Genomic DNA, 23721 nt, shown 5'->3' with positions numbered 1-23721 from the left:
ATAGTTTTAACATCTTTGTCAGATAACTCCAACATCTTGTCTGCTCAGTGTTGGCAGTCTGTCGTCTTTTATTGTTAAATCTGTGATCTTCCTGATTCTTGGTACAAGGAATGATTTTTGCTTGAAAGTTTCACAGTTTAGTGGTATGTGTACCTCAGTTTATCAAACTCTTCTGTTTTAACTGGCTTCCTTTCACACTACACCTGACATGATGTATGTTTGTTGATGATGTATGATGTATGATGTTCTTTTCAAGTATGGAATAATGTCCAGTAGCACTCTGTTGACACTCAAGGATGGAGCGGGGATGCTCCTCATTATTGCCAGATTGGGGTGGAAGTCTAGAATCCACATATGATCTCCACTGACAACAACACTCTTGGGGAAGGACTAGTTCTCTTCCGTCGGTGATGACAGTTCCAGCTACTCCCTCATTTTCCTCATTTATCACAATCCATCAAGTCATTGTGATGCCTCATTATAACCTGTGTGTGATGGAAGTCTGAGCATTTCACTCAGCCTTGGCTGGCACGCATGGTGTTGGACCACAGCTCTTTCTGTGCTGTTTGCCTGGGTAATAGTGGCTATCGTCTAAAGTTTTCTATCTTGCTGAGCTATCTTTTTCCTAATTGTTTGCCTAAAGCGTGCAGACTTTTGCCTGCCTGTGCTTTGTGGCATTTCTGGTTTAATGGCTTCTTCAGCTCCTAGCTTGGTATGTGCTAAGTTGCTTCAGTCATGTCTGATTCTTGTGACCCAATGGACTGTGGCCCACCAGGTTCCTCTGTCCATGGGGATTTTTCAGGCAAGCATACTGGAGTAGGTTGCCATTTCCTCCTCCAGGGGATCTTCCCAACCCAGGGATTGAACCCATGTCTCCTGCGGCTCCAGCGTTGCAGGCAGATTCTTTACCACTGAGCCACTGGAGAAGTCTAGCCTGGTATATATGGGGCAAAAATAGAAAAAACAAACTTGGGAACACACCATTGTGTTGATTTTGGGGCCCTGAGATGCATAAACTGTCTACCTTATTTTCTCCAGCTTTCAGACTCTTCTTATATTTGTGTTATACACAATGTACAGGATTTTTAGTTATATATAGTAATAGAAATATAGAAAAAGTATGTCTGCAACATCTTTCTCCTTTAATATATTTTTATTGAAAGTTTTTTTTCTCTATTTTAAATCTCTGTTTATGCCTTCTTAATAATGCCCTGAATTTATGCTGCAGTCAATATGAAAAATGTCATTGATACTGATGCTATTGTTAAGTTATTTCTGAGGATAAAGACATTTTATTACCTTGCCGAATGGAAATAGAGATAATTGGTTTGTGGGCTCCTAATGTGAGTCTGTGTGAGTCAGATAGCACATGAGAGGATATATGAAGTAGTATTTGTTATCAGCCTAATGAAAAACTAGAGGAAATGGCATGCTACTGCTAAAAGACTGTCATTGCTTGAATTTAGCTTTGAAACATTTAGGAATCACTTGTTTAGAATGACATGCTTGTGGGTTCCTTGCTCATGGGTAACTGTTGATTTAGGCCATGTCTCTGGATCCTACTTGGAGGGTGTAAATATTGTTCTAACACATCCTTCTTTATGTCTCTGAGAACATCCTTCATGATGTTGCTATGTTTATGTATTCCAAAAACTTGAAGACAATTTCCAGTTTTTTCTTCACTTTATTTTACACATCTCCTGTACTCCCAGTTAGATTTCATCTAAAGTGAGGAACAGTAAATATGCATATATTTTTCTTTTAATAGTCAAATTGCAATGAACTCTTTTAAACTTATTTGCAAGTTTACTTCCCTGGGCTATATTCCCAAAGAAAGTTTACTTGAATTTACATAAGACCATAATGTTTGTCTTAAAAAATCTCAAGACTTCCTAGAATTGCTAGGAACACATTCACTGAGTTTCCCCAAGAGGAACTAACTCTAGGCAAAGCTCCTAAACTCAAAGACTCAAATCTTTCCTGTTAGCTCATTTTCTCTGGAGGAAGCTTTCTAATTTATTTTCCATCTGGAGGACTTTGCTGAGATAGAGTTCATAGCAGTGCATCCTTGTGGCATATATCAGTGTCCTGGCATATAACCTGTCTGTGGATAGATTTCATCAGAACTAATGTGAAGATGAATGTGTTTACCTCTGAATACAGAGCTGCTCCTCACTAAAATTTGCTCTTTCATTTAGACACAAGTCAAAGGGCAAATTTAATTTATACCATGGACAGATTGAGAGTAACCAGGATGCAAATTTAGTAATTATGATTTCTGTAATTAAAAAAAAAAAACTCACAAAGTTAATCCCAGGCTTATGCTAGAATGAACAACTTCTATATATTGCAGTTTGTTGGCTGTATCTCAGGCATAAGTGGATTTACTAGTTGTGTCAAAAACTCCATATTGAAAAGTGGTAAATTTTTCTTGGGTTTTGTGCACCTGTATAATGTCCCACACAACTAATGACATACTCTGTGCACTGTGATAAGATTTATTTAAGAATATTAGCTGGAGGAATGAGATATCTCAAAGCCTGAGTGGTTGTTCATCCAAGAATGGTTCCTAGCCAGCAGGTTGGATATGCCATGAAGAGCCCTCCAGTATGGAAGCCCACCAACTTCCATAGGTTTAGACTAGTCCAACTGGGTATGGATGAAATAGTTACTAAGTAAAAGTACCTGTAGTAGGTTATCTCCAGACCCACAAGACAACCTTAAGAGACCTTGGGAGCTTAGCTTGGAATTTTTGTATCAAGGTCACTAACATCAGCCAGAGACCTTGCTGTATTTCTCTAGCCATGACTCCATGGCTAGACACCTGGGCCAGGCTTCAAGGAAAGAGGGCAAAAAGGTCTTTTCAGTTTTCTTCCAAGACAAAAGCCTTTTGTGTCTTACTGGATTAAAATCATAATTCACTATTTGGACTTGGAGATTCTCAGGCTTCTGGCAGATTAGTCTCATACTCTTTCTTTCCCAACATGTGAAGGTGCTCTCAGAGCATCTTTCTCCAAGTGCCAGGTTGATGCTCCATTAATCTCTGTTTCTGAGTGCTCTCCTCAGATGTAAATTGGCTTTATACAACACATTTTAGTTAGTTTTTCTTTTAAAGAAGAACCTTATGTGTGATGACTACCTATTAGGCATTCAGTTCAGTTCAGTTCAGTCACTCAGTCATGTCTGACTCTTTGTGACCCCATGAATCGCAGCACACCAGGCCTCCCTGTCCATCACCAGCTCCCGGAGTTTACTCAAACTCATGCCCATCAAGTCGGTGATGCCATCCAGCCATCTCATCCTCTGTCGTCCCTTTCTCCTCCTGCCCCCAATCCCTCCCAGCATCAGGGTCTTTTCCAATGAGTCAACTCTTCGCATGAGGTGGCCAAAGTACTGGAGTTTCAGCTTCAGCACCAGTTCTTCCAATGAACACTTATTAGGCATTAGTAAGTGCTTAAGATGAATTAACTGCTTCAAGTCTCATAGTGCTAAGATGGAGATATTCATTAACCTTGTTTAGACATGAAGAATTGTGATACAAAGAGGTTAAATACTTGCCCAAAGTCAGATAGCAACAAATAGCGATGTGTCCTTCTGTCATAGACTTATACCAAGGTGGAGATGATACATAAACAAGAAGCTTGGAGATTAAAAAGTGCTATGAAGGGAATAAAACAAAGAGATATCATAGCATCTCTAGAAGGAGTGCTGGTTTACTTCAGGTGGTCAGGATAAGTCTCATGAAGAAGTGGCACAGAATCTGAGAGTTGGTCGATTGAAAGGAACCAGTTCAGAGAGGGGTTGGGAGCTGAATCTTATAGGAAGGAGAGACGGTCAGGGGCCTTAAGAAGGAAATGAAGCTAGTGTGTTTGAGAAAGACAAGGAGACCAGACATGGGGAGGAATGAGACAACTATAAGAGATGAGGTGGGGGAGGGTCAGACTTAATTAAGGGGTTGGTATTTTAGTTGTAAACAGCAACCACCACTCAACTCTATATGACATTTCCTATGTGCCAGATACTGTAAAGGCAACTTTATATGTATGTCATTTCATCTTCTTAGCTGTTGAATGAGGTAGTATCATTACTAGTCTCATTTTACAGATGAGAAAACCAAAGCAGAGAGAGTAAAGAGTAGTTGGGAATGCAACGGGAAACAATTAAAGGAATTGGAGCAGAGTAGTAACAATCTGATGTTCAAAATTGCTCTGTGGCTTCTGCGTGGAAAATAGTTTAGGGCATCTAGGTGAAACCAACTAGAACATCCTGGCAAGAGAGGATGGTAGACTATTCTAGGGTGTTAATAAAAAGAGAAATTGAACGGAAGGGTTTGACTTATTTTGTACCTGCTACTGGAGTGGACACAGATGAGATTAAATGAGAAATCAAGTCTGACTTCTGGGTTTGGTTGAACAACTGGTGGATGGGAAGGTCATATATGACAGAAAATGCTAGGGAAGACAGGGGGAGCATGCTAGGACAAGATAATTTGGCCATATTAAGATAGTGGCACTTTTTAGACATCCAGGGAGAATATTAACTAGAAAGATGGATATATGAAGTTTGGAACTCATAGGAGACATAATACAATGATGGTGCACACACTAGTCAAAGGCTTTGGTGAAACTGTTTTCATCAATAATTCTGAGGTCAAAGTTTTTGTGGTAGAAGCCTGAATGGAGAGTTTCTGCGCTTTATTTAAGGACTTGTTAGGGATTCACATGTTTCTTCTAAGGAAGAAAATTGTGTTCCTACCAAAATGTTATTCCTAGTGTCAGGAGGAAGAGAAGGCTTTTTTTAGTTTTTTTTTTTCTTCTGGATACATTCAGCCACAGGATCTCACATTCTAGGATTTCATCACTCCTGACATCAGTCAGCACAGTTTTACAGAAGTTCAAGGAGAATGTTCTTTAAAAGCATGGTCAGCTTAGTCTGCCCATGAGAACAGGAAGGGTACAAGGTAAGTATGAACTTCTGAAAGGTGACAGCTGCCCAAACACAAGTGTTGTTTTCAAAGAGAGTTCAAACTGAGCATATTTAAAATGGACATTGCTAAGTTAGGGATTTTCTTTGTTCTCTGACATGAATAGGGCAATGATTATTTCCATGAGGTCCTAGCTTGTAGCTTGTTTATTTATAACTAGCTTGTGTTTGATTCAACATTACTAACTCAGTTTTTCACCAGTGAATTGAGAAATAAAACAGAAGCTACAAATAAAAAGTCTCAAGTTTAAGAATCTGTAAATGCAGGTTGATCTATGTTTATTAGCTACTTAAGAATTATTGGCATATTTTGGAGGTTGAGAGATGCAATTAAGAGATTCTTATGATAATTTATAATACTCAATTGTTCATTAACATTTTCCTCCTTAAATAATGGGCTCAATAGCTCATTTCCAAAAACTTGTCAGTGATTTTCTGTGTCCTGTGCTTCACAGTTATGCCTTAATAAAGGCAACTTGACGAAATCATCTGGGTTGGGTAGGATATTTGTCAATATTGGATTTATGGGGGATGGGGTCTGCCCCAGTCATGCTACTGATCTTAAGTCTTGGCACCCAGTCCATCAATCTGCCTATAAAAGGACAACCCTATTTCTAAAGTGACAGAGTCTATTTGTAGTTGTGCAGGCAGTTAGCAAAGCTACCTATGAAATACACCAGAGAGGAAGAGGTGAGAGATTGGGGTATAAATTTGTTAAGATCCTCAGAAAAGCTCAGCTTTCTAAATAGAACTAGATATTATCCCACCTCTCAGGACAATAAAAACATTTCCAGGAGACAATCCTGTTGAGTCTCCCTTCCCCTCCCTGCTCTCCCTAGCCTACATAAGCCCACAGCAACTTAGCAGTTTATCTGCAGTTTGACTCCTATTACCATTGACAAGAGAAAAACATTCAGGGAGCAATGGGTCTATGTGGTTTCCCCCATATTGTGTACTATAGTATGGTTGATGGCTTTTGCATCTGTTTCTGTTGCGATAAGACTCATGTTTTCCTCTCCACTTAATCCTTCTTGGCACAAGACCCTTTTCCACCTCTTCAGTGGGGCCACAGTCCACATGAAGATAGGCTAACACAAGGAACTTTAGCTAGAAAGAAGAAAAAATAATTTAATATGTTAAAATATACCAGAGTCTTACTGAAAGTGATAGACAGTATTAGCCAGAGAAAGATGAGTTTCTGTAGTAGCTCTTTCATTTTGAGGTTAGGTCTGACAAGATCATTTTTCTTCATTTCTTCCCCATATAGGTGAGACCTAAAAAGTGGACCATCCTCACCTAAGGAAGGCACATGAGCGTTTTAGTAATCCTAACCCTGCCATGCCTATCAGACCCCACTCCCAAAGCCACAATAAATCACAAGAAACACGCAAGGAAACCCTGTTTGTTATTAAAATTCTTTCATAAATGAAGCTTTAATATGTCTACTAGACTCCACCTCCCATCCCACTATCACTTAGCAGATTATTGCTTCTAAATAACATCTGTCTAGAGATTCTGGAATAGCCCCAACTCCTACCTGTTCCATTGGGCAAAAACCCTGCCTTGATGGCAACTGAGGGCAACAGCCATGGAGAAAAAGGGGTGAGACTATCTGGGCAGTGAAAGTCTGAGGCACCGTATAGGAACACAGAGGTGGGGACTGAGGTCAGAGAGTAGTTTCTCTTTAAGGTCTGCATAAAGGCTCTGAACAAACTGAGGAATGACTGGGGAGGAAAATAAAAGTACTGTTTTGCACTTTCATCAAAACTTTGTTTATGCTTGGTTGTTTAATTGTGATTGCTTATAAATAATGGTGGAGAAAGAAATGGCAACCCGCTCCTGTATTCTTGCCTGGGAGATTTCACGGACAGAGGAACCTGGCAGGCTACAGTCCATGGGGTTGCAAAGAGTCAGGCACGACTAGGCACACTAGTACAACACATAAATAAGAAACTCACCCCAGTCCACTCTTCCAAATGGTAAACGCATGGCTACGGGGGTCACATCATCTCAGATACTGAAATGGTAAACAACGGTTGCTAAAGCTGGCAAAGATGACTCGTGTTTGTCACTAACTTGAAGCGAGGGAAAAATGACTTTTTACTTCTGAGATCTTGAATTGGTCAGCGAGTTGCTTTGGTGGACTTCCATTTCTTCAAATATAAATTAGGGGCATTGGATCAGATAACTCCTCAAGTCCCTCCATATCCTCCAAATTTTCTGCGCTTTGATTTGTGTTCTGGCTAGAATATACCTGCCGTAGGATATACTTGCCACTTGTTAGTTGAGTAATGTATAATGATTGTTTACACCTAAACCTTGGTTTTCCTAATGAGTGTAACTGAGATACTAATAGCTTCCTTTCACAGTGAAATGAAATGCTATGATGGTGGCACAGCACCAATATCATGGTAGGCACTCACGTAATGGTTGCTGTGTATATTGGTCTATGACCACCATACATTTAAACTTGGTGGGTTTTCATAAAGTAAAACAATACCAAGATTTTCTCTGAAGTTATGATTTCTCTGCTTCTCCTCAGTCATAGTCAATATAATTATGAATGATGTAATAGTTTGTAGAATATTTGATTTTAAAAGTATTCCTTTAGAATTTTTTTTTTGTTTTCTGGGCACTTTATAGTTCTTTATTTGGTGACTTGAATTTGATGCTACAACTTTAAGTACATTGAAAGATTAAACTAAATGGGTGACAAGTAAAGAAGTAGTCATGGAAATAAAGTGGTTTATCCTTTATTTAAGCAAATAAACATTTTTATACACAGATTTTAGAGTTACTGTGCTTTAAGGGACTACATTTATGCTCGTTTGGAGGGGTATTAGGATCTGATATGAGCCAGTCTCCCGTACTCCTGGGCTCATAAAGAATCTTTTATTAAATGAACAAAGTGCAGTCACAAATGGATATAGAAGAAATGGGGGGAAAGTAGACATCAACTAGTGTAGAAAGGAGTCCAAAACAAGGCAACATTGATAGTAGGCAAATGGCAACTTGGATAGCCCAGTGTTTGTTGGAATTACCTTTAAAATTTCAATAATAGCTCCATCAGGAACTATTTGAAATGTCTTTTAATGTAAAAATATTTTACTAACTATGTAATTAAAATAGAGCCATAGTTTACTCTTCTTATTTGTCAGAAACCAGTATCTAAAATGCAAAACATTTCAAAAGACCTAAAGGCCCTCACCCCCGTAAAGTTTTTGTTTCACTGTCATGATGACCTAAACATTGTTTGAATTGGTTATAGTATTTAAAACTTGAGCTATTTCAAACAAAATACAACTTTCTGCTTTATTTGGCTTAAAAAATTTAATGTAGTATATATTTTAAAAAATTGTGTAATTTTTATTTTATATTGGAGTATAACTGATTTGCAATGTTGTGTTGTTTTCAGGTGTAAAGCAATGTGATTCAGTTACACACACACATATTTCCGTTCCTTTACAGATTTTTTTCTCAAATAGGTTATTACAGAATATTAATGGAGGTCCCTGTGCTATACGTTGGGTCCTTGATTATTATCTGTTGTATATATAATAGTGTGTATATGTTCATCCTAATCTCCTAATTTATCCCCCCCCCCCTTTCCCTTTTGGTAACTGTATGTTTGTTTTCTATGTGAGTCAGTTCTGTCCTCTCTTTGTAGGACGCTCTCACAGAGCTGGAGCCGTGCCATGACTGCCTCTATGCGCGGGGCTTGTGGTCTGAGGGGGTGGCTGCAATCCCCACCACTCCCTGGTGATCTTCCCTAGCTGAGGTCAAGGGCCATTCATCTCCTTTGATGGCTCTTGCTGTTCTTGTTTCTTACAACTGAATTGTGTCATTCTATTTATCTTTATGACTTGCATAATCCCTGTGGTCCTCTGTGTGTGCATCATGAGCAAAATGGCATATCCATTTTTTTAGTATATGTTTTTATGCTTACCTTGCCTGTGTCTTTTCATTTAAATGTTATTGCAGGTGAAAGGTGCTTTTCAGTGATGCATGCATTTTAAAGAAGGAAAGATTGGCCTTGGCAGAAAACTAGTAAACAGATAAGTGTGGGCGAACATAATTTGAGCATAACCGGTGCTCTTCTCTAGACCACTCCGAATGGATACACAGTTTCATCAAGACATGTTGAAGGGGCTCAAATGCCAGCATGCTTTTTATGAGATTTTCCATATGATGCAAAGATCCTGGAACAATCATTTTATTTGTTAGCATGCTTACACGTCTGTCTTCCAAGCTGAGATGAATAAAGTATACAGGAATCACATTACAGATAGCAAGCCAGAGAAAGACCGGGCCTTCCCAGGTGGTGCGGTGGTAAAGAATCCACCTGCCTATGCAGGAGACACAAGATACGTGGGTGCAATCCTGAGTTGGGAAGATCTTCTGGATTAGGAAGTGGCAACCCAGTCCAGTGTTCTTGCCTGGGAAATTCCATGGACAGAGGAGCCTGGTGGGCTACCGTCCATGGGGTTGCAAAGAGTCGGACACGACTGAGCGCCCGCATACACAAAAACTGAAACACACGGTGTGCAGCGTGAGTGGGAGTTTCAGTGCATCAGCTAATCAATTCACAGGTGTTTACCCAGTGGCTGTTCTGTATAAGTCCTGTTAGTTACACACTATCTGGTATAATCAGAAAGGGGATGTTTTACCTTTTAATGATAAGAAAGGGAATTAATAAAATCAGTTTTTTTTTAACCAGAAATTCTGAAGGACCTAATGACAAAAGTAGTGATTTTCACAGGACAGTTTTACTTCTAACATCAGAATTTGTTTTTATTCTATAGTTTTAGACTTGCCACAGTACTTTAACTTCAACGAAGGCATAGTCTCAGTCTTCAGAAAACAAGTTCTGTTAGTTTTATAGTCGAGGGGAGTTCTCTTTTCGTTTTTCTACTTTACCGGTGAAGAAACCAAACTGGGCTTCTATGTTTTAGTCAGTTATGGCACAAGTGGGTATAAGCAGAGAATTCTGCTTCTGAGACAAAAACAACACTATAATAAAACCTGTCCTAAGTGTTACCTATATCAGACAGCACTTTCTTGCTTTCTATTATTCCATATTGGCCTGTTCTTTGAAATGTCATCGATGGCTCTTATAGGGGAACTAATCTATTTTAACTAGTCTCTTAGGTAGTCACTTTAATCTTGGATTCTTGTTACTCCTTTTTTCACTCTTCATTTTACCTCTGAATTTATAGTTAGATTTATCAAAGTGACCCAGAGGTGTCGTCATTACATATAGAATCAATGGAAATGGTGCTGAGTCTGTCATCTGCCATGTCTCTAGAAAAACGAATTTCTCTTCCATCTCTGGTCTTAAACTAATTTAGCTTTGAATATTAAATATTAAAATTTATTTGGCTAAAGACAAAATTAAGGATAGAGTAATTGGTTCTTGGCAGATGAAGACTTTCATATATAGAAATATCTTCTACTAATGAATTTCTTTACCTTTCACTATCTTAAAAACAAACAAAAAGCAAGATGCATAGAGACCCAGGCAAAGACTTGTTTAAGCAAAACAGTGTAACAACTATAGAGGACCAGAAGAGAATTAATATGGGTCTCTGTGATAGTCCCAACAGTCTAATTTCAGATTCCTTTGTAATAGTGATAGACTTATCTCTTTATCTTCCTTAAATATTTTCTGCATTTCATTCTGATTGCAATGGTGCCATTGGCATGTTAAGGCTTTAGGTCCAGGGTTTCTCCAGCGTTATGTTGGTCTATGGAGAGAGGAAGCTCTGCAGGGAATCATAGCCTCCTCATGCACACAGTTACCCATACATGGCATTTGATTTAATATTTCATAAAAGAAGGACCAAGAATTAGAATTATCATTTTATTTGGTAAAGCATTATACCATCGCATACTTAAACCACACCTGATAATTCTCATTTTAAGAAGGGGAAAACATTTGGAAGAGCACATCAAAAGAAAAAAGAATCTCAAGTTGGAGTTACCTTGTTCTTAAGAACAGTATGAACAATTTATTGCAGGCATTTATCAGACAGTTAAGTATCCAGAAAAATTAATCAGGGTTTCATATAGTCTAAGAAATACACAACTGTCATTAATATGCAACCAATCACCAGTATGTGGAGTCACTTGGATCTAGCATATTTCTTTCTCTCAGTCCTGTTCCTCTGACATCCCTGACTTAGCCTGGAGGTCAGATTTAGGTAAAATCCAATACATACTCAGTTTATACCATAAGAGGGCACAGTTTTGTACTCTATGTGGTTTAAAAAGGATAGTAGTTTTGCATCTTGTAACCTTAGGGACAAAAGTTCCAGTGCTCAGTGCAATTCCAGGGAGCTCCACTTATGTGATATCCTACTTACATAGACTGGAGCAGACTTTTTCAACCTGTTGACATTTTATAGGGAGGATTTAGTTTCAGGGAAAATGAGGGACCACTTAAGATGAATCCTCAGGGAATCTTTTAAATAAAGACCCTTTGGAAATCACTCTCCCCCAAAACAAAAAATCGCTGCTGTTCCTGAAATGCGTGACAATTAAACGCTATGGAATCTCAGAACCAAGTAGTCAGCCTCAGTATTGTCAAGAATTAGGGCATTGTTTGTTAATGTGAAAATAAAGTCTATAATCTATCAAAACATGAAATGAGTCAATTTAAATATTCATTAATTGAAATTTTATTTTATCAATCATAAAGGCATTTCAGTGAACTTTATATATAGTACAACTTATATGTATAAAATATTTAGGATACACAATGTTTTTTTCAAGATCTCATGGTTTTCTCTGTGATCTGGTCTGCCAGAGGTTCAGGATCTGTAGGTTGGGAACTGTTGGGGTAAAACATGAAATAGAAACAAGGGACTATTCAGATTTTGTTTCATTTTTCACTGCAAAGAAAATATAAAAAATTTCTGGATAATATTACTTAATGGACTAAGAAGGCATGAGACATAGAACATATTGAAAATTGCCTGCAAATGCACCAGGCCTGATATAAACATAAATATTAGCTTTTAAAAACAAACAATAGAAATTTACATAATCTGAATCTCATGCTGGGGGATAGTTCCTGCAGTGCTTGTACAAGGGGAGTAGTAACTAGTAGTTACATAAGCTAGAAATTGCCAGTCAGTAGATTTCTAAAAATGTTTATTATGATAATGTTCAGAGAAAAGTAAAATATAGCTTAATAAGCTGCCATGTACACATCCTCCAGCTTCAACAATTATCAACATTTTGCAATGTTGTTTCATCTGTTTCCCCATTTTTTCTAAATTATTTAAAAACAAATCCCAGACTTCATAAATTCTTTAGAATATTATTACTGATGGCTGATGAGTTTTTCATTACCATAACTAATAATATTAATATCTAATAACTAGTCCATGTTCAGTTTACCTAATTACTTAAGACATGTCTTCTTACTATTTTTTAAAGCAAAATTTAAGCAAAGTCCATACATCACACTTCCTCAATTGTTGTAAATTTTTATTCTCTGTGGCAATTTTTCTCTATTTTTTTTTTTCCTCCTTGCCATTAATTTGTTGAAAAATGAACTAGACTTGGACAAATTTTTTACATTCTAGATTTGGCCTGCCTTTGTGGCATCATTTACTCATTTATCTTTTTAATTCATTCCCCATATTTCTTGTGAAGGGTCAATCTAGGGAAATCCCTGGTAATCCAATAATCCAATGTGACTCCATACTTCTACTGCTGAGTATAGGAAAAACAGTATGTTTAGAGTTTGGTACTATCCATGGTTTCAGGCCTCCTCTGGTGGGTCTTGGAAGCGTATCCTCCATGGATAAGGGGGCACTACGCTACAAAAATTATTTCATGAATTCACAGGAATAGTGGTAATTCAAATTGCAGATATTAGGGTACTTTGATTTTTTATACTCCTCCTCCTCCTTTAGTTTGAAAATCTTGCTTCCTAGTTGCATTAACATAATTACATGGTCCTTTTAATCCACAATATGCTCATAATAGTTTCAAAATAACATGCTATCTTTTCTACAAATAATAAGACCACTGAATACAATTGAAGATTTCTTTCTCATTCTTTGTGTCCTTAGGATATAACCCACAAGGACTGTATAATGAAAGTATTTTATTTTATTTTTTTAAGCATTTTATTTTTAATCTCTCAACATAATTTCTTTATATGGTTGTTCCACCAACTTCACATATAGTTAAATTCATTTGCTTCAATTTCTTTTCAAAATAAAGGGGTAATTTTTCATTTTTTAACTTTAGTTTGGTTTATTATTTATGTAAAATATTTGCAGTGCTCCAAAGTAAAAACTCAAAATGGAAGTATAACTTTCTCCTTATTCTTGCTCCTCTTATATGTAACAAGTTTTAGTATATTTTTCTGTTTTTTTAAATAATATGTATGTATGCAAATACTTAGTATATATATATGTGTGTGTGTGGATATATACATGCACACATACATATGCTATATATTTCTATATATGCACATATACATACATATTCTGTTCATGGGTTTCTCAGGGCAAAAATACTGAAGTGGTTTGGCATTCCCTTTTCTAGTGGCCCACATTTTGTCAAAACCCCCCACCGTGACCCATTCATCTTGAGTGGCCCTACATGGCATAGCTCAGAGTTTCATTGAGTTAGACAAGGCTGTGGTCCATGTGATCAGTTTGATTAGTTTCCTGTCAAACTAATTAAAAATTAAATTTAAAAATTAGTTTTTTGTTACTTTACTGACAAAGGTCTGTCTAGTCAAAGCTATGGTCTTTCCTGTAGTCATGTTTGGATGGGACAGTTGGACTATAAAGGACGCTGAGCACCAAAGAATTGATGGTTTTGAGCTGTGGTGTTGGAGAAGACTCTTGGGAGTCCCTTGGACTGCAAGGAGATCCAACCAGTCAATCCTCCAGGAAATCAGTCTGAATATTCACTGGAAGGACTGATGCTGAAGCTGAAACTCCAATACTTTGGCCACATGATGTGAAGAACTGACTCGTTGGAAAAGGCTGAGGCTGGGAAAAATTGAAGGCAGGAAGAGAAGAGGACAACAGAGGATGAGATGGTTGAATGGCATCACCAACTCGATGGACATGAGTTTGAGCAAGCTCCAGGAATTGGTGATGGACAGGGAAGCCTGGCATGCTACATTCATGGGGTCACAAAGAGTCGGACATGACTGACTGACTGAACTGAACTGATATGTGCATACAGATAAATGTGCATTCACTCACATGTGTGCATGTGTTTATACCTATACAAACAAACTCCTATATCCTCTGTTTTTTTTACACAAATATACTATAAAAGATGTTTAACACATTGGTTTATTTCACCTAACAACTTATCTTGGGGATCACTGTTTAACAGTAGAGTGAGGTTGTCCTCATTCATTTTGACAGTTAAACAGTACTCAATTAGTGTTTATTTAAGCAGTCTCCTAAATATAGGCATTGATCCCCCATCAGTATTTTCTTAATAAAAATACCCTTGAAATGATCTTTGTATGTGACATTTTGTACTACTGTCAGTGTATTTTAAAGAAATTTCCTAGTAGTTAGATTGCTTATATAAAGATAAATGTATATATAATTTTGCTAGACATCAAATTCCCCTGGGTTGTCTCATTTTGCATTCCCAGTGTATAAGAGTACTGGTTCCTTAACCACAGAGTATGTTGCCAAAATTTTAGATGCTTGCCACTTAAATTATTGAGAAATCATGTCTGCGAATAGTTTTGCATTTTTTATTTTTACAAATTCTCAAGGAGCCTTTTTGTGTTTATTCTTCTCAAACATTTAATGTTCTTTGCATTTTCCAAGGTATTAAACTTTTATCTTTGATATGTTACTGGTATTTTATTTTCTAGTTTGGAGTTTGTCTTTTATTCTTACGATGTTTGTGTTTGCTATGCAGACATTGTTTTGTCAATGTACAGAAATTTACTAATCTCTTCTCTTTACTGATTCTATTCATTGATCATAATTAGGAAAACATTTTCCAGTCTTTATTATAAAGAAATTTACCCATTTTATTCTAGTACATATCTGGTTACTTTTTTTTTGTGCTTATGGAATCACATGTTGTTTTATTTATTTATTTTACATTTATTTTTATTAGTTGGAGGCTAATTACTTTACAATATTGTAGTGGTTTTTGCCATACATTGACATGAATCAGCCATGGATTTACATGTATACCCCATCCCGATCCCCCCTCCCACCTCCCTCTCCACCCGATCCCTCTGGGTCTTTCCAGTGCACCAGCCCTGAGCACTTGTTTCATGCATCCAACCTGGGCTGGTTATCTGTTTCACCCTTGATAGTATACTTGTTTCAATGCTGTTCTCTCGAAATATCCCACCCTTGCCTTCTCCCACAGAGTCCAAAAGTCTGTTCGGTACATCTGTGTCTCTTTTTCTGTTTTGCATATAGGGTTATCATTACCATCTTTTTAAATTCCATATATATGCGTTAGTATACTGTATTGGTGTTTATCTTTCTGGCTTACTTCATTCTGTATAATGGGCTCCAGTTTCATCCATCTCATTAGAACTGATTCAAATGAATTCTTTTTAATGGCTGAGTAATATTCCATTGTGTATATGTACCACAGCTTCCTTATCCATTTGTCTGCTGATGGGCATCTAGGTTGCTTCCATGTCCTGGCTATTATAAACAGTGCTGCGATGAACATTGGGGTGCACGTGTCTCTTTCAGATCTGGTTTCCTCAGTGTGTATGCCCAGAAGTGGGATTGCTGGGTCATATGGCAGTTCTATTTCCAGTTTTTTAAGAAATCTCCACACTGTTCTCCATAGTGGCTGTACTAGTTTGCATTCCCACCAACAGTGTAAGAGGGTTCCCTTTTCTCCACACCCTCTCCAGCATTTATTGCTTGTAGACTTTTGGATAGCAGCCATCCTGACTGGCGTGTAATGGTACCTCATTGTGGTTTTGATTTGCATTTCTCTGATAATGAGTGATGTTGAGCATCTTTTCATGTGTTTGTTAGCCATCTGTATGTCTTCTTTGGAGAAATGTCTGTTTAGTTCTTTGGCCCATTTTTTGATTGGGTCATTTATTTTTCTGGAATTGAGCTGCAGGAGTTGCTTGTATATTTTTGAGATTAATCCTTTGTCTGTTTCTTCATTTGCTATTATTTTCTCCCAATCTGAGGGCTGTCTTTTCACCTTGCTTATAGTTTACTTTGTTGTGCAAAAGCTTTTAAGTTTCATTAGGTCCCATTTGTTTAGTTTTGCTTTTATTTCCAGTATTCTGGCAGGTGGGTCATAGAGGATCCTGCTGTGATTTATGTCAGAGAGTGTTTTTTTTCACATTTCAATTTCTGATGCATTTGAAATTTATCACAATGTATGTTGTGAGCAATGAACTAAGTATGCACTATTCGATATGACTGTACAGTTTTCTGAGCTCTGATTTGAGATGCTATATTTATTATAGTTTGAGCTTCCCTGTGGATGAGGATTCATTTCTGGACTTTCTACCCTGTTCCACTATTATGTGTGGTCATTCATGTGCCAATACCATATAGTTTAGTTATAGAAGCTTTATAACATATTTTAATGTCTGGAAGAAGTACCATCACCCCCCACTTTTTAGGATTTCTCCAGCTATCCCTTGGTTATTTTTCCATACAAATTTAAAATGAACTAGTATAGCTTTAGAAATGATTATTATGATATTTTCTTGAGGTTGTATTAAATTTATGAAGTAAATTAGAGGTTATAATTTTTGTAACACTGTTTTCATATCCAAAAACATGGAATATATTTTCCTGTCTTTAAGTCTATTTCTGTATATTTTAGGAAATATGATATTTTTAAGTAAAGCATTTAGTAAAGCATGTTACTATAGCCACACTTCCTTAGTTATAATAACAAGTAAGCTAAATGTCCTAACTTGAAATATTCACATTGATTGATATGAAGTCAGTGAATGTCTGTCATAGCAAGTAAGTTTATATTGAAAAATATTCAAGAAATCTATCCTTTATTACTTCATAAATGATTATTTTCTGTCCTAGTTATCAGAAAAATTGAGGCTGATAATATTTCCTCTTGAATATCCTGTGTAATATGTTTACCCCATAGTAAAATTAGACCTCTAGTCATATATTCATATTTACATATAGGTGGTCTTAGGGTCAGTTAAACTTTAGCCCTCATACTTTAATTCAATTTCACTGAATGTACAATTAAATACAAGTAGACACAAATTATCTACTCATTAAAATGCATTAGAACCTGATGAAAAATTGTTTTATTTTCTTTAACTTATGTTTATACTGCATGGTCCTCTTTATTATTTTGATAAAATTAAATAAACTAAATAGTAATGCAAAATGTCTATTCATACAAAAGAAAAACAATCTACCTGAAGCTTGTGCAAGCCTCCTGGTTGGGCTCCTTACTATGTAACAAAACTATCTTTGTAACTTTAGGGACCTAGGTTAGAAGAACTTCCCAAGCAGCGTTGCATGCAGTGGTTCTCATATGAGAGAGGTACCTTGCCATCCATGGGGAATCTGGAGTAGGTGGGGATGTTATTTGTTTGACATATAAACAGTGGGGAGAACACTGTTACCGTTTTGTAGACAAGACCAGGAAAGCAGATGTTTAGCTAGAAACAGAGTCTTCATGATGGAGAATTATATTGCCCAAGTTCTGGGTGAGGTATTGGAAGTCTCCCAGGACATCTGGGTTCCTTGCTGTTGTGTCCCATGGTTAGGACATCATTAATTATTCAGAATTCCCACTGAATTCAGATTCCTATTGAGTGAGGGCATAAGTAGAATCAGACCAGCTGATTATTTGTCATATTATTCATGTGTGAGCAGGAGCAAAGTGGTGTGCCTTTTTATAGTAGAGCCCGTAAATCAATAAACACTGTGTAGTATGCCAGAAAATATGAAGTTATATTTGTGAAGGTCTGTTTATCATGCTAGTGCTTATGTGTTTTTGTGCAGGACTTTCAGATTGAACAGAAATTATTACAATTATGTTTTCCCTAATGCATGTTCCTGCAGGGAAAAATAAAAACCAGTCAAGGGATACTGAGGCATTGGCAGAACTTTATTATTTCCACGTCTCACACTGCAGTAGTTCCATGTCAAGAATATGTACCTTCCTTAACAATGCCAAACAATATTTCACTACTGCTATGAGGATTGTACTTTAACACTCTTTGTTCTAAATATTTGATCCATGGTATAGCAAAGTTGTTCTCCTTTTTCTGAAAAGAAATATTGTTTACAAATTTATGCTCTTGAATCTGCCTACTGAAATGATGCTTCTTTTCAAGGTGCCATTCCTGGAAACAAGGTCATTAAACTTCAATTGAAAGAGCAAGTCTTATTATTTTACCAGTAATACTTGGCAAGATGTTCTTTGGGAAGCAAATGTAATTGTTATCATGTGTACTGGCTTAGGGAAAAACAAACAGTAAAAACCAAAAGAAAATGTTAGGTAATCATTTAACCCTTTTAAAAGGAAGAAGATATTTATTTCAAAGTTAAACAGATTCATTAAATACATACTGAAACAGAAAACGCATGTAAGAAGATTAATGCTGAGTATCAGCAGAAACTTTCTTTTAAATTCCAAGCACCAAGGATAGCCTACCCAAACTAAAAAGCCTACAGTCCTGCAAGTCACTACTGCAGTCTTGCTTAAATATGTCAGAAGTGGGCACAGGAAATAAGAGTTGGCAGTTTTCCTGCCTGTTATAAAAAGACGGAAGCCCATCATGAATGAGAGCATACAACACTACATTTGCCATCTGCATAGCTTCCAAACCTCTTGTATTTTATAGCAGTAGCCTGCCAAAACCTCAGCAAGCCAAAACCAGAATAAACCCCAATCTGAAAGAGAGAATATGGCAAATAATAAAATCATCCAGACAGCAGAGAAGTAAAATTGCAGAAAATCAGCCTGAAATAACAAAACTGTCAAGCAGAGTTGAGAAAGCTAGGAAATGCCTACAAAAGAGGATCTGGAGGAAAAATGAAGGCTGAGGATAATACAAACCATTGTTCAGTTGAAAGGTTTTGCAAAGCAAGTGTGCTGGCTGGTAAGAAAATATTAAGCTTTCCCAGAAAATTGTTGCTTCCTCATTTCTAATATTTTTAGTTATGTTTGCTTGTGATAAAGCAAACTCTATGTCTTTGAACTGCTGGGTCCCATTTTATTTTGATAAAAGAATAGACTTCCAAGAGAGACTCAGAACAAGTCAGGGTTTAATAGCTTTTAATTTGTCATTTGGGATATATTAAAAGTTAGAAGGCAAATAAACATAGCTTGGTGACATTTACAGTTAATAAAGTTCAGTACATTTTTAAGCAGTTGCTAAGGTGATTTTGACTTTGATTTTCCATAGGTTACTAGTACAACTCTAGCAATCAAATATACCAAGATCCTCCAATATATATTAATAGATAAATCAAGGAGAAACAGGTATATATAGAAATTTTTTGAAGTGACCTAAGCTTCATCTAAGGAATGAAAAGGGAAATTAAAATAAGTTCATGTTTTAGGCTGTAGACCACCTCTGTTCCCACTCCAAACCCTCCTCACACTCACAATTCTTTCCTAAAAACAATATTGAAGGTCTCTCCCATTTCCCTAAAAACTGGAAGATGAAAGCATGGAAGTAAAGTATTTGCCAAACAGATTTCAAAGTGTGTGTGTGTGTATCTTTTATTAAATACTCAGTCTTTGTGATCTTTTCCATCTCTGGCCAAGGCATTTCTTTGGATTTGGATTCCCCAAGTCCAGTTGACAGTTAGGCTTTCTATCTTGACAATTGCACCTCAGAGCAGTGCTCTGCAGAAATTATCCCTTCTAATGGTCATCTAGAAGTGAAAACACCTCCATATAATATCACGAGCCCTTGAGATCTGGACATCTCTTCAGCTCATATTCAAAGCCTATTGACAAGCCTTGTTCTGTTAGGCCCCAGGAAGTGCTCAAGACAGACAGACTGGGCACACACTAGACTCAACATGCTTTGAGATTGGAGGAGGTGGGTAAGTTTTGCAATACAAGGAAACACAGTGATGTTTCTAGTTAGAGTTCTTTTTTTTTTTTTTTTTTTTAGTTAGAGTTCTTAAGAACGGTTCTTCATCTGTTAGTATATCAAGAAGCATGAAAATAAGGAGTGGGGAGAAAATAATTGTTAGGGTCAAAGAGAATGTCAATAGAAGAAAGCTATGAGGAGATATTAGGGTTTCCTTGGTAGCTCAGCTGGGAAAGAACTGGCTTGCAATGCAGGAGACCCGGGTTCAATTCCTTCATTGGGAAGTTCCCCTGGAGAAGGGATAGGCTACCCACTCCAGTATTCTTGGGCTTCCCTGGTGGCTCAGATGGTAAAGAATCTGCCTGCAATGCGGGAAACCTGGGTTTGATCCCTGAGTTGGGAAGATACCCTGGAGGAAGGCCTGGCAACCCACTCCAGTTTTCTTGCCTGGAGAATCCCCTTGGAATGAGGAGCCTGGTGGGCTACAGTCCATGGGGTCACAAAGAGTTGGACATAACAGAGTGATTAAGCACAGCACAGCATGGGGAGATATTACTTCACTTTGAACTCCTAGAGCTTTATCAAGTAAGGGGCAGAGGGGATTCACCTTTTTCCTGGGTGGTGCTTCTCCAGGCTGGGGTGTTGCTGCTCCTGAATATATATTCAAGGTGCCCAGAGTCTATGAAGGAAGCTGGAGGAGTAAGACACTTGAGTTTTTCTCTAGGGACTTTTTCTAGGGATGATGGCAGCTCCTTCAAGATAGAAGCATCTCTTAGCTGTTTTTCTAGGCAACCTTGTGCTAACTCCTATTTGTACCAAAAAATCATTATCTCAAAGCAGATTAGTGCAGAACAGGGACCCGTAGTTTGGTCATAATGAGGATGAACTCAGGATCCCCTGTAGGGTATTGAGGAGAGCAGGAAGCAAGTGGCTGGTGAGATTATTGCAGATCAGCTTAGAGGTTCTCTGTTTCTAAGAGCACAAAAAGCTCCTTACAAATAGGGACTGTATCTTTGTATCACTGGTTTTAATCTGTTCTCTGATACACAGTGAATGCTCAATAAATGGTTTTTGAATAAATGAATATCCCAGTATAGGGTACTCTGAAGTCATTTAATTAGATATGAAGACTGGCTGTGCTATTTATTAGGTGTGTAACCTTGGGCAAGTTAATTAATCTCTCTGAACCTCAGTTTCCACATCTATAAAATTATAATAATCTTACTCAGATTGCTGTGAATATTCAACAAGAATATAGAAAACATCTAGGACAATGTCTCTCATTTTCTCTTTCCTCTGCTCACTTATTTTCCTTGAAATATCTTCCTATCTTTAATTTTTGCTTTTTTATTCATTTGCCAAGATTGAGCTCAAGCATAATTTTTTCTGAAGATTTTTTTCCCCATCCTGCTTTTCCCCTCTCCTCCCACCTAAGTGGGTATAAACTTTCCTTAAGCCCATTTGCTATTGTGTTTGCTTTGCAATCATAATTCAAAGTCTGTGTGGTTGTGCTTTATTCAATGACTCATATTTGTGGGATGGGTTGTATTTCTTCTTATTAAAATATCTTTTCCATATGAAAAATATATAAGCAAAATATCCACAAAAAATCATTGCTTGGTTCCAGAGAAAAGTTTCATATGGAAAATTGTTCTGTGTAGCAGGAAATCTATGCATCCTTAGTTTGCTATGTGAGATGAACCTGAACAGCGATCAGTTTAAGAAGTTTGGCATCAATAACAATTTTTTGTTACCTATCTAAAACTTATATCACCGAATCTTTGTACTGTGTATCACGTGAGAAGTGACAAGAAACAAGATTCTTTATGAAAAAATGTTATTCAAATGTGCAAATTAGAAGAATAGATGGTGGTTCTAGTCCCATGAATGGTCAACCTGATCCTCCTCTTTTGGCTAGTCCTGAGGATGGTTTATGCTTGATTATGGTTGATGCTTTTGAACTGTGGTGTTCGAGAAGACTCTTGAGAGTCCCTCAGACTGCAAGGAGATCCAACCCGTCCATCCTAGAGGAGATCAGTCCTGGGTGTTCATTGGAAGGACTGATATTGAATCTGAAACTCCAATACTTTGGCCACCTCATGTGAAGAGCTGACTCATTTGAAAAGACTCTGATGCTGGGAAAGATTGAGGGCAGGAGGAGAAGGGGATGACAGAGGATGGGATCATTGGATGGCATCACTGACTCGATGGACATGGGTTTGGGTGGACTCCAGGAGTTGGTGATGGACAGGGAGGCCTGGCATGCTGCAGTTCATGGGGTCTCAAAGAGTCAGACACAACTGAGTGACTGAGCTGAACTGAACTAGGTATGGTTTAAGATGATATTCTAACAGCTTTTCTAATGAAATATCTTTTGATAACAGATGTTATGAAATATCTATTTCATAACAAACAAAATAAGAACGAATTAGGGATAAAAGAATCAAAATCTAAGTAGAACTAAATTGAAATATTCCTTAATTGTAATAGTTCTTAAAGATGACCTAATTCATTGCCTACAATTGTTTTACAGGCAAGGAATCAGATCCAGATGGGTGACTTGGTTAAATCGCAAAACTGGTAAGTAGCAAAGAGCAGAAGAGATTGCAATTCTGGCTCTTTTTTTCTCACCACTACAAGATATTATTTGTATTTCTACTTGTTTAATTTTCTCACTTGGAAAGCCATTATCCTTACGCATGTTTTAAGCTGTGTGCATCTGATGCAAAGACAAAAGGCTGAAGAGTAGAATATTCAGAAAACTCTCTTTGCTATTAGGGAGGCATATGGTTAATCATGGTTAGTTGAATGGCTTTACTTTCCTTAAAATATGAATTTGGGTAGGGGAGTAGTAGATCCAGCATTCTCACCTCGAAAGCCGTGTATTAGGAAGAATCTGAAAAGGTAAGACATTTGTGTTAATTCCTTGTTCTGTGGTATTCTCACTGTAAAAATGATTGTTACTCCATCATGCAATAGAAATGTGAGAACTGCTGAGTATTTAAATTGCAAATAGGATATTTTTTAATACATTTTCTAAAATACTGCATAATTCAGAGTTATTACTGTACTCCTATGGGGAAGAGAGTCTTAGCACTTCTTTATTAGCTTTAGTTTCCAGTAATCAATCAGTAATTCCATAATAAAGAGATGGAATTGGATGTTTAGCACAAAAATATGCAACTGTCATGTTCCTGTATTATAATCAGCCCTTGACTGTGAGAGAGAATTTAGAATACCATCTTTCTGCAACTCCCTGAAAAGCCCAGCTGAGATGGACCTTGAACAATCACTTCTACTCTTGTTCCTCTCTTTCTGATAGTGAAAATGATATTTAACTCCTTATTGTGAATAACACCACTGCAGAATTTTTTGAACTCATGAAGCTACATCCTTGCTACAATGAACATTCTCACTCTAGTCTGGGCAAAATGAGCAGATATTTAGCACCTTCTCTCCATGATATAATTGAAATGTTTAAAAGTACCCTCTGAAATTGAACACTGACTAAAAAATGTTTGATAATATTAAGAATATATAGAGGTAAGTTTTTAGAAGTGATGATCATATTGTGGTTATGTTTGTTAAAAACAAAACAACAGGCACCAAATGGGGCTGCTTGTGCTAAATCACGTGTTACCAAACTGAGGCTTAATTATAGTTTTGAATGTGGTCATAGGTTAGGAATCACATGATCAATG

Source organism: Cervus canadensis, chromosome 4 (assembly GCF_019320065.1).
Source record: "Cervus canadensis isolate Bull #8, Minnesota chromosome 4, ASM1932006v1, whole genome shotgun sequence".
NCBI classification, from domain to species: Eukaryota; Metazoa; Chordata; class Mammalia; order Artiodactyla; family Cervidae; genus Cervus; species Cervus canadensis.
The sequence above is the reverse complement of the archived record's forward strand: the minus strand, read 5'-3'. Positions refer to the sequence as shown.